Source organism: Ochotona curzoniae, unplaced genomic scaffold (assembly GCF_017591425.1).
Source record: "Ochotona curzoniae isolate NIBS_2020 unplaced genomic scaffold, NIBS_Ocur_1.0 contig_4105, whole genome shotgun sequence".
Lineage (NCBI taxonomy): Eukaryota > Metazoa > Chordata > Mammalia > Lagomorpha > Ochotonidae > Ochotona > Ochotona curzoniae.
The window spans coordinates 9,146,803-9,160,452 of NW_024466129.1; the positions used below are offsets into that span (position 1 = coordinate 9,146,803).

The following is a 13,650-nucleotide window of genomic DNA, read 5'->3' on the forward strand; positions in this document are numbered from 1 at the left end:
TGTGCTGGCTTGCTCCTGAGTCCAGCGTCCTGCTAGGAGATTCCTGGAGGCACCAGGTGACGCCTTGTGGGAGACCCTAACTGAAGTTCTAGCTCCTGTCTTGAGTCCGGCTCTCCCCTACTATTCCAGGAACTCGGGAAGTGAACTAGCAGATGCGACTTGTCTTAAAAGCAGATGGCCTTTAAAAATAATCAAGATAGATAAAAGAAATGGAAAGGGGAGAGAGAAAAACCTGCTTGTTAATGACCAAAACAGTAACACTACTCACACAGCCTGAGGAAAAGCTTCCAGATAAATGCAGACACGGAAAACTGAGCACAAATTTGAGCAAAAGGCCAATAGCCAAGACAAACTTCAGGTGATGCTGTCACTGATTCTTAACATGACAGTGACGAGGCTCGGGCAGTATCCACTCCTCGGGTCCTTGTTATCAGGCAGGGCGAAAGGGTGGTAATTTTGAAGGCAGCCAGGTAAAGCCCACAGGTAAAAGACAAATACTAGCAAAGCAACAAGGTAAAGCAATCTTCACACCAGGAAAGGGAAGATATTAACATACAGGAAGTGGGGGGGGGGACAGTGAAAAGCCCAAGACTTTATGCAAAGGCATTTGGCCTGGAGGGTACCAGAGGCTACAGACCTCCTCATCTCCCATCACTCCTTACACATGGAGCACCTCCCTTACTGGAAAACTTACGTTTCCACCGATTTCAACCACCCATTAACACAGACCCCCAAGAGAAGCACCAGTGGCTCCAGTAACTGGGCTCCTGCGATCCACACTAGAGACCTGCTTTGGCTTTGCCCAGGACAGAAATTAGGGAGGCAACCAGTAAACGGGCACAGACCTACCTCTGCATCATTTTCCAAATCTTTTCAAATCTGATGTATACATGCAATATTTAAATTGTAAGTATTTCTACAAACATTAAGTCACACCAGCAACACTACCATCCTGCATGGGCACGGACTGAACCCCAGATCCTTCCTAGTGTGCCTGGGGCAGGAGCAGAAGAGGGCCCTGCAAGCAAGGAATACCAACTAAGGCCGCTGCTTTAGCCTGACCCAGTCCCAGCCACTGTGGAGTGACAAAAATCTCTATCAAATGAAACCAATCTCTTATAATAGATACATAAGAAACTCTAAAATTTGAGAATTAAAAACATTACATTACACAGTAAATAAGTACTTCAAATATCATTTTAGAAGGGCTGGATGCAGTAGCCTAGCTGAAGTCCTGGCCTTCAATGCATTGGGATCCCATATGGGCTGTGGCGCTAGTTCTAATCCTGGCAGCCCAGCTTTCCAACCACCTCTCTGCTTGTGGCCTGGGAAAGGAGTTGAAGATCATCCAAAGCCTTGGGGCTCCGCACCAACGTGGCAGACCCGGAAGAAGCTTTCGGGTTAGGGTCCACTTAGCTCCAGCCTTTGTGGTCACTTGGGGAGTAAATCAGTGGATGTAAGATTTTTGCTCATATCTCCTTCTCTCTGTATATCCTCCTTTCCAAAAACATAAATAAATCTTTAAAACGTATGGCTCAAGTGTTTAAAAAAATGAGTGCGATCTTTCCACTTCCCACTTCCACAACTGAAAGGGAGTTAAACATGAGCCCCAAAATAATGGCATCATTAAGCAGCAGGGTAAGCCCTCACTGAGGCAGCCTCCATCGCAAACTGCAGTGCTTGGTTCCTGTCCAGGTGAGGTCCCTGGCAGCTAGCTTCCTGCTAATGCATCCTGAGAGGCAGCAGGTGGGGCGGAGTGGTTAGGTTCCAGCACTCCTTGTGGGACAGCAGACACCCAGTGTTCCTGGCTTAATCCTGACAAACTCAGATGGTGTACGCATGCAGAGACTCAGCCCACAGACAGACCTGTCTCTTCTGAGCAAAGCCCAAAACAGCCATCAGATCTTAAATTTTCTGGCTATAATTTTACATGGTAGATTTATACTACTAAATTGTTAAATAATTGCAATTCCAATTATCTCTTGTTGATGATTGGTATCCTCTCACAATTCCATGAACTAAAACCTTAACTCCGGATGTGACTGCATTTGGATACAGTATCCTCATGAGAACAGCCCAAAACCTCAGGACCCTGCACCTGCGTGGGAGACCTGAAGAAGCTCCTGGCTCCTGGCTTTGGATCGGCTCAGCCAGCAGCCGTTGCAGCCAGTTGGGGCGGGGGGGGGGGGGGGAGGTTGCGGAATCAGAGGATGGAAGATCTTTGTGTCTCTCCTCTCTATAAATTTGCCTTTCCAGTTATGATAAATAAATCTAAAAAAAAAAAAAAAGTGGGGAGGGAGGATGTTCCTCATTCTCACTTCTTCATGAGATGGCAGCTGTCTGCAAAAGTCAGGGAGGGCTCCCTCCCAGGAATCAAAGCTCCTGAACTTTCCAGCACCTGAAACTTTGATTAATGAATTTGTTGTTTGAGGTGGAAAACAGGCTGGGGTGGGGGAACCAAATGGCACAGTGAGCAGCAGGACACATGTCATCACCTCCATGAGTGGCATGTGCAGTCTCAGCTGCTAGCTTCCGATCCAGCCTCCTGCGAATGCCCAGGGAGGCAGCAGTGCCGAGGCCCTGTCATCAAGGACAAGACCGAGATGGAGTTCTGGCCTCCCGGCTTGGGCCGTCTGAAGCTGAAGAGTGAACCAGCAGGTTAAGCATCTCTGCCTCTTGCTTTCTGTAGTTTGCTCTGCTTTTCAAAGTATTAAAAAAAAAAAAAAACTATCTCAAAGACACAAAATTCACAGGACAGGAAAGATGCTTAAGGCAATTACTGGGCCCAGTGCAATGGCCTAGCAGCTAAAGTCCTCTGTATACCTGACTTTGTAATAAAATAAATAAATCTTTTTCTAAAAGATGCTTAAAGGAAATTACTAAAACAACTATTAAGAGAATGCACAGGCCAGTACTGTGGAATACTTTTTGAAGCCATTCCCTACAATGCTGACACCCCATCCAGGCCTGGGGTCAAGTTCCAGAGTATCTAACTCCCTGCTAATAATATGCCTGGGAAACCCAAGTGCTTGGGCCCCAGGGACACATGCACAGAGACGAGATGAAGCTCCTGGCTGCAGCCCAGCCCCAGCCACTGACGCCGTCTGGGAAGTGAACCAGCAGATGGAAAATCCTCTCTCCCCCAACCTTCACTCTGACTTATAAGTAAATAAATCATATTGTAAATGGATCATTTCAATTAACTTCGTGCTGCAATCATCTCATCAAAATTTTTTAGCACATACCTTTAAACTTTCTTACAGATGAGGAAAAACACACAGAGTGTTCTTCCAGTGGACCCCCAATGGCCACAAAGGGTGAGGCTGGCACAGGCAGTCAGCAACCAGACAAGTCCTGCTTCAACCTGCAAATCATCACCTGCCAGCTTCCTCTCACTGAAGGTCAGGACCAGACAGCCTCGAGTCCGAACGCCCATACCCTGCCACTTCACATCCCTTCATCTGTCTCCCACTGCCAGCACGCTCCTCTCCAACAGCATGGGAAAGCTGACAGTTTCAGGCCTCATTTTTCCATCACTCTCCATCCTTTCAAATTATGTGAACACCACTTACGTAGCAAACAGTCCCAAACGCAAGCCTCAATCCCAGGTCTCTCCTTGGTGCTTCAGACACAAATGGACAGATGACTACTTGATACAGCCACTTGGATGCCTAACACACATCCCAAATAAAACTGGGGTCATCCCAAGTTGAACTCTTGGTTCTCCCCACTTCATATCCCTGGCCTTTTTCTAGTGAATTCTACCTTGAGCTCTTCAATTAACACAACTTTCACACTTCGCAACACTTACTATACCCGTTTGTCTCTCCCTCTTTCAAACACCTCCACAAAATCAATCACAAAGTCCTCCAAAGTACCTTGGACCCCTGCACACACATGGGAAATAAGGAAGAAGCTTCTGGCCCCTAATTTCAGGTCTGTGCAACTCTGGCCATGGTGCCACGTGGCAGTGAACTAGCAGATGGAAGACCTCTCTGCGTCGTCTACCTCTGTCTTTTTACCTCTCAATACATCTCAGAAAAAAAAAGACAAAGCTACAATGAATTTTAAATGCATATGCAAGGCCTGGTGCGGTAGCCTACTGTCTAAAGTCCTCCCTAGAAAGCGCCAGGATCCCATATGGGCGCTGATTCTACTCCCGGCAGCTCCACTTCCCATCCAGCTCCCTGCCTGTGGCCTGGGAAAGCAGTCAAGGACAGCCCAGAGCCTTGGGACCCCGTACCTGTGTGAGAGGCCCAGAAGAGGCTCCTGGCTCCTGGCTTCAGATTGGCACAGTTGTGGCCGTTGTGGCCACTTGGGGAGTGAGTCAGTGGACAGATCTTTCCTCTCCGTAAATCTGACTTTCCAATTTGGAAAAAAAAAAAAATTCAGTTCAAGAGGCCAGACATTGTGGCACAGCCAGCTAATCCACTGCCTGCATTCCATTTGCAGTACCAATCTCTGTTCTGACAGCACACCTCTGATCCAGCTCCCTATCAGTGACCTGAGAAAACAGTGGAGGATAGCCAAGCCCTTGGGACCTGCACCCTTAGGAGAAATCCAGAAGCTACTGGCACCCAGCTTCAGGCCAGCCCAGTTCTTGCCAAAGTGGCCATGGGGGAGTGGACCAGCAGGTAAAGACATCTCTCTCTTCCCCTCTCTCTAAATTCTTTCAAGACAAGGAAAGACAAAACAAAAATTTAACATAAAAAATTAATTTTGGGGCTGGCACAGTGGTAGAGAAAGCTAATCCTCTGCCCTGTGGTGTCACCATCGATTTGAGCATCAGTTCATGTCGCAGCTGCTCCACTTCTGATCCACCTCTGCTTGTGGCCCATGAAAGCAGCAGAGAGCCGCCCAATCCTCTGACCCCTGCACCCACAGGAAGGCACAGGCTCCATCCAGGCTCCCAGCTTGGGGTCAGCTCAGCTCTGACCATTACGGCTATCTGGGCAATAAATCAACAGATGGGGCCCAGCGCGACAGTGTAATGGTTAAGGTCCTCGCCTTGAGTGCGCTGGGATCCCATATGGGCACCAGTTCTAATCCCCGCAGCTCCACTTCCCATCCAGCTCCCTGCCTGTGGCCTGGGAAAGCAGTCCAGGACAGCCCAAAGCCTTGGGACCCTGAGCCCGTGTGGGAGATCTGGAAAGCAGTTCCTGGCTCCTGGCTCCGGATTGGCGCAGCACCAGCCATTGCGGTCACTTGGGGAGTGAATCATTGGAAGGAAGATCTTCCTGTCTCTCCTCCTCTCTGTATATCTGACTTTGTAATAAAAACAAATACATCTTTTAAAAAAAACTGTAAATCAACGGATGGAAGACCTCCTCCTCTCTACATAAATCTGCCTCTCAAATCGAAAAAATAATTTTAAAAGAAAAATGAGCTCAAAATGTCGCTTGAAAAGAACAAGGACAGGTGTTTCAGTTCAGCAAGCTGGGCCATAGCTTGGTCAGCCTAGCATCCTGTAGCAGTGTGCTGGCTCAAATCCTGCTACTCCACTTCTCAGCCAGCTGTCTACTGTATTCTGGACGGCAAATGATTGGCTCAGTGGTTAGGGCCCTTCTAGACAACTGTTCTAACAGCTAATAGTTAAGCTTTCCATGTACAAACACAACCTACATCCCTTCATCCTCATGGCTGCCTATAGGCCTGTGGTGCGCATGCCCAGCGGCTCCTGCCAACAGCAGCCAGGATGCAGGCACTCAGGAACTGCCCTCTCCACCTGCTCGGCTTCCTTCTTATTTCCAGCCCTCATGAATGAGTACTAAACTGATTTTTTTTCAAAGATTTATTTATTTTTATTGGAAAGTTAGATATAGAGAGGAGAGACACACAGGAAGATCTTCCTTCCGTTGATTCACTCCCCAAGTTGTTGCAATGGCCGGAGCTGCTTCAATCTGAAGCCAGGAGCCAGGAGCCTCTTCCAGGTCTCCCACACAGGTGCAGGATCCCAAGGCTTTAGGCCCTCCACCACACCGTTTCCAGGCCACAGGCAGGGAGCTGGATGGGAAGTGGGGCTGCCAGGATTAGAACCGGTACCCATATGGGGTCCCACTAGGCTACCGCAGTGGGCACCCAATATTCACTTTTTAAAGTGGTTTTATTTATTATTATTATTTGAAAGAGACAACGACAAAACCCCAGTATTTGAGCTACCACCTGCTGCTCCCCAAGGTACACATTGCCAGGAAGCAGAGGCAGGACTCTATCTGGGGCATCCTCAAGTGGGATCTGGGTGTCCCAAGCAGCAGGACACGCTGCACCGCAACACGCTTCCAACATTCACCTTCCATCATAGGAATGCCTATCGGGTTCCATACACTGCTAAGGCTGGAAGCAATTGGCAAACTGTCAGCACTTCTACCAAGATGTCACGGGGCACAGTCGGAACTCTGAACTGAGTCCGTGAAAACAAAGTAGGCAAAATAAATAAATAAATAAATAAATAAATAAAGTAGGCAACAGAGAACTGCAAGCAGCAATGGCAGCCCAAGCCCTAATGAGGACGTGTGCAAGCAGCAAGCACGCTGATATAAGCAAACGCTCACTGAAGCAGCCACAAGAGCCCAATCTGTTGGGCCCCGTGCAATGGCTTCACCAGCTCATCCTCCAGTTCGAGTACCAAGAGCCCATGGGCGCCGGCTGCCACTCCCCACCCAGCACCCTGTCGGGCCTGGAAAAGCCTTGGGACTCTGCACCTATGTGGGAGACTGGGAAAAAGCTCCCATCTCCTGCCTTCAGCTCAGCTCCAGCCACTGCCTCCATCCGGGCAGTGAGCCACTGGGTGGGAGGGAAGAACTTTTCTGTCTCTCCTCTGTAAAACTGCCTTTCCAATAAAACTAAAGTGAATCTTTAAAAAAGTGAGTTCTCTAAAAGCAAACTTACATGTCTGACCAAAAGACGCTACTACTAAAACCAGGTGTTAGCCTGTGTGTCTATATTCCATACTAGTCCTCTGATAAGCTCATCTATTTGCCAGAATAAATGTACAGACTAGCCAAACACAAACGATTAAAATAGTAAAATGCCAATGCATCACAGTCAACACTGGGATAGTCACCTGTAATTGAGAAACCAGTGTTCCAACCTGGGGCCCAGCGCAACAGTGAAGTGGCTAAAGTCCCCGCCTCGCAGGTGCAGGGATTCCATATGGTCGCCTGTTCTAATCCCCGCTTCCCATCCAGCTCCCTGCTTGAGGCCTGGGAAAGCAGTCAGGATGACCTAATGCCTTGGGACCCTGCAGCCACGTGGGAGACCCAGAGGAAGTTCCTGGCTCCTGGCTTCGGATCAGTCAGCTCCAGCCGTTGTGGCCACTTGGAGAGTGTATCATCAGATGGAAGATCTTCCTCTCTGTTTCTCCGCCCTGTATATCTCACTTTGCAGTAAAAATATATAAATCTTTCAAAAAAAAAAAGAAAAAAAGAAAAGGAAAAAGATTCCAACCTTTACCCACTGCAGGTCGCCCTCTCTACAACCCCATGGCTGGGACTGTCCTATCCCCACAGGACAAAGCTCAGGCCCGTGGACCTTGCCTGAAGGGTACAAGGCCGCAATCCTGCCAACCTCAAAGGTTCTGTGGTGCAAAGCTCTCATCCATTCAAGAAGAACTGGCTCCTGCTGACAGAAGCTTCTGTTGTCACAATACAAACAGCCACCAAAGCCACAAATTTCTCCATTTCCTACTCACTTGTAATCCCCGAGTCCAATCTTATTCACACACCATTTTCTTTTCTCTAGATAAATCTTCCAAATATAGAAACACAAATCCGCTCTGGAACAAGCAGACACACACCTGACAAAACATGCTTGTGGGACCAGCAACGTGTGGCGATGGCTTCCACTGCCACCAACCATGCCACCATCGAGTGTCAGTTAGGGTGCCAGCCACTCCACTGCCAAAGCACCTGAGAAAGCAGCAGCTGGTGGCCTCACTGCTAAGGAACTGGGATGGAGTCCCAGGCCCCCAGCTGCAGCTGCTCCTGCCTCTGCGGACCCGCCTTGGGCACTGCAGTCATGAGGAGACTCAGTAGATGGACAGAACGTGTCTTTCTCCCCTTCTATGATTCGAATAAATCTTATTTTTTGTAAACACTTCCAGGTGTAAAAGCTGGTGGTTTAAATACCTATTTCTCTATTGTTTCTTGTGCTTTTATTCATTTTATTTCCTCAAACACCTGAAAAAAATAGTTCTGCTGTCCAAAGCTGGATTACCTAGAACATCTTCCACAATTGCTCTACAGGTAAGATACACCCTTACAAACTGCATTTACAAATTTAATTACCAGGACTTCAGAAGCTCAGGTAGGAGGAAGGCAGTTGATACAGCAGTTTAAGACACTGTTTGGAACGCAGTCACCTCTAAGAGAGCACCTGGATTCAAGTTCAGCGCCTCCATTTCCAACCCAGTTTCCTGCTAACACGCACCTGGGGTAGAAGAGGCGCCTAGCCCTGCCACCTGAGTGAGAGACCAGAACTGAATGGCTCCCAGCTTAATCCAGTCTCCAGTTAATAACGGGCATTTAAGCAATGAATTGGCAAGTGCAAGATCTTTCTCTCCTTAGCTTCCAAATTTACAAAAAAAAAAAAAAAAAAGTAAGTCGGCTGGAGTGATGTCTGCCAAGTCTGACATTCTCCTTTTGCTACAGAAGAAAAGCTCCACAGATCTTCCAACAAGACTGCGTTTGCAGGGTGAGCACTGAGGCGCCGTGGGCCACCATCTGGATCAGCAGAATCCCACATGACATGCCCTGATACACTGCCCCCTGCAGACCAGCCTCCCGCCAATGCAGCAATGACCCAAGTGCCCGACTTCCTGTCACCCACGGGGAGAGCCACATCAGGGTCCTGGCTCCTGGCTGTTACTAGCATGAGGGAATTATCAGTGTCTCCTGGTCACTCTAACTTTCAAATAAAAAGATAAATCTTTGCTTTAAAAATACTGCCTTCACTTCTATTTCTGCATCACTGAAAAAGTACTAACAGACTTCCAAACCAGCTGGCCGTATTCAAAAGCCCAATTTACTCGTTCTAGATCCTCTGACCACACTAACCAACCACTTCACGTTGTTTCTGACTACACGTACTGCTCACCACATCCCTACAGTACAAATCCTTGACGCGAATGCACACTGAACATCAACTGCATGCCAATCAGTGTAATCACTTAAGTTCCAAAATGAAAAATCTAATTTAAATGTAATAAAATCTCCAGCAACACCATCACAGATGGACTAAATTAACTGCTAAACTCAGCCAGTGTGGACAGAGATCCCATGAAGTAAGGTCGACAAGCAAAGCCCACAGCGATCACCGTCATGGAAAGCCGACCTGAGCCATGACCTTCCTAACGCCTCTTCCTGCACACCACAGCATGCAACTTCATTTTGCAAAACTTCTACTTGATTGATTTGAGAGGCAGGAGATGCAGAGACACAGACGTCTTCCATCCCCTGTTCGCTCCACAATTGGCCACAATGGCTGGGGTTGTGCCGGGAAAGCCAGGAGCTTCTTGCACTTTTCCCATGTGGGTCGAGGGGCCTGGAACCCACTAAGCCATAACCCTGGTCCCAAGGTTACATAACTGAAGAACTCGCTTCTTCCCAAATTACCGTTCATGAATCTACTATATTATATACCAAGTTTCAGCAACCTGGGCATGGCATGATGGCCCAGCGGCTAAAATCCTTGTCTTGAACGCGCAGGGATCCCTTATGGGTACACCAGTTCGCATCACTGCTGCTCCACTGCTGACCTGGGAAAGCAGTCAAAGACGACCCAAGGCCTTGGGACCCTGCACCCACGCGGGAGACCTGAAACAGGCTCCTGGGTTCAGACTCAGCTTTGCTCATTGCAGCCGCGCGGGGAGTGAACCAGCCAAATGAAAGAGTTGTCTCACTGTATCTCCTTCTCTCTGTATATCTGCCTTTCCAATAAAAATAAATATATCTTTAAAAAAAAAACCTGGGCATGGTACCATAACCAAGCGGCTAAAATTCTCACACTGCACAGTCTGGAATCCCCTGTGGGCGCCTGTTCATATCCCGGCAGCCCCACTTCCCATCCAGCTCCCTGCTTGTGGCCTGGGAAAGCAGTGGACGGCCGTTGTGGCCGCTTGGGGACGAGAGCCGAATCAACAGACGGAAGATCTTCTGTCTCTCCTCTTTGGTAATATATGATTTCCCAATATTTATTTTTAATGCAAAGTCAGATATACAGAGCGAGCGAGCAGGAGAGACAGAGAAGAAGATCTTCCGTCCGACGATTCACTCCCCAAGTGAGCGCAATGGCCGGTGCTGTGCCAATCTGAAGCCAGGAACCAGGAACTTCTTCCAGGTCTCCAATGCAGGTGCAGGGTCCCAAGGCTTTGGGCCGTCCCTGACTGCTTTCCCAGGCCACAGGCAGGGAGCTGGATGGGAAGTGGAGCTGCCGGGATTAGAACCGGCGCCCATATGGGATCCTGGCGCATTCAAGGCGAGGGCTTTAGCCACTAGGCTACGCTGCCGGGCCCAATAAGAATAAATCTTAAAAAAGCCTAAACACTGTGATTCTCTATGTCCTTTGCAAGCATACAAAGCTTGTGTTTCAGAAACGGAATTCTTCACTAAGTCATCCCTTTGCAGTTAGCCTACACCATTATTATTCCATCATTACACAATCATTTTGTATTTTTATTTTTCTCCAACTTCACTTTTCTTCTCATTCACTTCATTCAATGCTGTGTCTCAAATTCTATCCTTAAGAATCAAGCATTCTTGGGCCCAGCGCGGTGGCCCAGTGGTTAAGGTCCTCGCTTTGCACGCACGGGATCCCATATGGGCGCCAGTTCTATCCCAACAGCCCCGCTTCCCATCCAGCTCCCTGCCTGTGGCCTGGGAAAGCAGTCAAGGACGGCCCAAAGCTTTGGGACCCTGCAGCCGTGTGGGAGACCCTGGAAGAGGCTCCTGGCTTCAGATCGGCATAGTATCGGCCCGTTGCACTCTCTTGGGGAGTGAATCATCAGATGGAAGATCTTCCTCTCTGTCTCTCCTCTCTGTATATCCGCCTTCCCAATAAAAAAATAATAAAAATAAATCTTAAAAAAAAAAAAAGAATCAAGCATTCTTCAAGTTTGACGTTCTGACCTCATGTTTATTCACAAGCCTGCAGTTGCCAGCTTTTCACCATTAGGTGGTGTCCCGACTGAAATTTTAACTTCATTTTTGAAATTAACACTCCTCGTTTGTAAGGAAAAGAGAAAAAGTTGTAAAACCAGTTAAAACACCCACTCGCAGGTATAAAGGTTGATTATATTCACTTCCTCCGAATCAACAGACATCAGCCAGCACCGAGCACCCCGGAAGCTGGCCTTTAAGACAACTCAGCCACAGGCCTGCAGGTGCCCCCCAGCTGACAGGACCCCCGGGGAGCACGCTCCGGAAAACCAACTGTAAGAGGCAAAGACTATCCCAACCCGAGCCTCGTTTGGGAACCTGCTGGTATGAAAACTCAAAAGGTGGCGATGGCTACAACTCTGTATTTGCCTTCATGTGCCCCACATAAACTCAACGCGCAAGGGCAAGTGGCTTTACCCATTACACTACCACTTAAAATGAATCTGCTGTGAAGAAGCTATGTGCCATTTACTCGCAGGAATCTATCGGTATCCGCGATTTGAAATCCCTACCTTACACAGTCACCTCAAACTCCAAAGCCGCCTTGCAGCCGAAATCACCTCCCAAACCATTCCAACAAGAGGATAAACTTCAAAAACGCTAATGCCCCAAAGGATGCACAACTCGTCCGCAACGCTCAAGACCTCTCCGCATCTCCCACAGCATCGCAGAACCAACTTCCAAGGCCACATTTCTCAACCCTTTCTTCCACTTCCTACCAAGTCAGCAACACGCACAAACCTCTGCACAGAAAGGCCACTCCCACGTCAGATTTCGTGCTCCGCATTAATCCCCACGAGGAAGAGCAAGCACTCAACACTCCCCGAGAGAACAAAGGCCCAACTCCGGAGAAGCACCTGCACATAGTCCAGATTCAACTTCCCAGGGAACAAGGCAGCAGGGTGGGCTGCCAGGAAGGGACCAGTTAGAGCTTTCACGGAACCACTTTGGCATGTTAAAAAAAAAAATCATTGGGGGTGGTGGCGGTGGGAAGTGATTAAATCTTTCCGAAAGACAGCCATTCGAAAGAACGATTTCGAAAGCTTCTTTTCTTTACCGTCCCCTGTTTGGGTCATTTAAAACTTTATCATTAAAATTAGCTTCCTTAAAAACACACTTAAAAGTCAAAGTTCAGAGGCTACCCCCTGCGGCTGGCGGCCCGGCCTTCTCTTCGCCACTGGGTGTGGAAAAAAACTCCGAGTTTACACACCTGGGTGGCAAACTAATCTTGAAAGAGCAAGTGGCAATCCCCGAAAAGCTTCGTTTGACACACGGAGCTTTTGCCTTTCACACTTCCCACATCAAAACGACTCCTTCCCGTAGCTGGCTACGCGGCTACCAACTTGAGTTACATAAACTAGACCCCACATCTTGCGAGAGGGAAGGAGAGACACACAAGGTGGCCGTTTAAGAAAGCCCAAAGGCAAGTTTCATAAACTTCCCTAACACTCCCTCGGCGAGGTCTAGAAACGGGGTCCTCGCGTTCCGCCCCCCGCCCCGGACCCCCGACCCCCTTTATCCCGCGGACGGCGACGACGCGGACTGCGTACGTCTGCCCCGCGGCGAGGGATTTAAAACAAACAGAAAGGGAATAAAAAGGGACGGGCGGGCCTGGGGCCCGACGCTCCCCCGAGCCCCCCGGCCGAGCGCGGCGCCGCCGGTCGCTCCCGCGCGGGCCCCACCCGCAACGGCCGCCAGGCTCCGGCCAGGGCGCGGCGGGGGGACCCCGACCCCGGGCGGCCCGCCGGCTCCCTCGGGCCCCGCTCCCCGACGGCCCCAGGCCCGGCCCGCCGCCCCGCGCGCGCACGCACACACACACACACACACACACACACGCCATGGCCACCGGCCGGCTCAGCGCCGTCGCCGCCGGACCCCGTCTACGCGGCGCCCTCGATCTGACCTCGGCGGCCCAGGGCGGTCCCTCACCGAGGACGCGGGCGGGCTGGCGGCCGGGCGGGTGGCCGGCCGGCGGCGGGAAGTGGGCGGAGGCGAGGGTGGGAGGCAGCGGCCCGGGCTCCTCTCTCGGCTCCGGCACGGCGGCGTTGGTGACGGCGGCAAAGACCTCGCGCTTTCCTTTCTCTCCTTTCTCCAACAACAAACAGGAAGTGCGTCACGCCGCCGCGGCGGCGCGGCGACGTCGGCTTCCGCCCGACCCTCACGGCGCCGCGCCTGCGCGGTAGCTGCTGCCCGAGCTCCCCGCCTCCCCCGCCGCCTCGCGCTCACTTTTCGCGAAGGTTCTGCGTCCCAGCTGGACTCCTGGTCTGAGAGGGTTCGGTGGCTCTCAAGTTCCGGGCGCTGAGTGCCCGAAAGGGCGTTTCAGGGGCTAAGCAGTGCAAAAGAGGCCGGAACCCCCCACCGGCTACGCTTGACCGTCGGGCTATGACCGTGCCAATCCATAGAACTCTATTCTTCGCAGGGGCCTGAGAACTGTGAAATTGGACGTGCTGCCTAAAGAACGTTCTGACCTTGTTTAACGTGCTTCCTTTCTTTATAA

At 50.1% G+C, this 13,650-nt stretch overlaps 1 protein-coding gene across 5 annotated transcripts in view; it reads right to left on the reverse strand.

Annotated features, from left to right (window-relative positions):
* The window catches only part of DNAJB6 (DnaJ heat shock protein family (Hsp40) member B6), a 59,000-nt gene extending 45,751 nt beyond the window's left edge, over positions 1-13,249 (reverse strand). Inside the window, exon 1 of one of the 5 annotated variants that reach the window (XM_040984365.1) lies at positions 13,083-13,243. The gene's annotated coding sequence lies outside the window, so the exon portion shown is untranslated. Of the gene's footprint in view, positions 1-13,082 lie in introns of all 5 variants that reach the window. The other 4 variants (XM_040984364.1, XM_040984363.1, XM_040984367.1 and 1 more) reach the window with 4 other exon arrangements.
* Between the last annotated feature and the right edge of the window lie 401 nt (positions 13,250-13,650).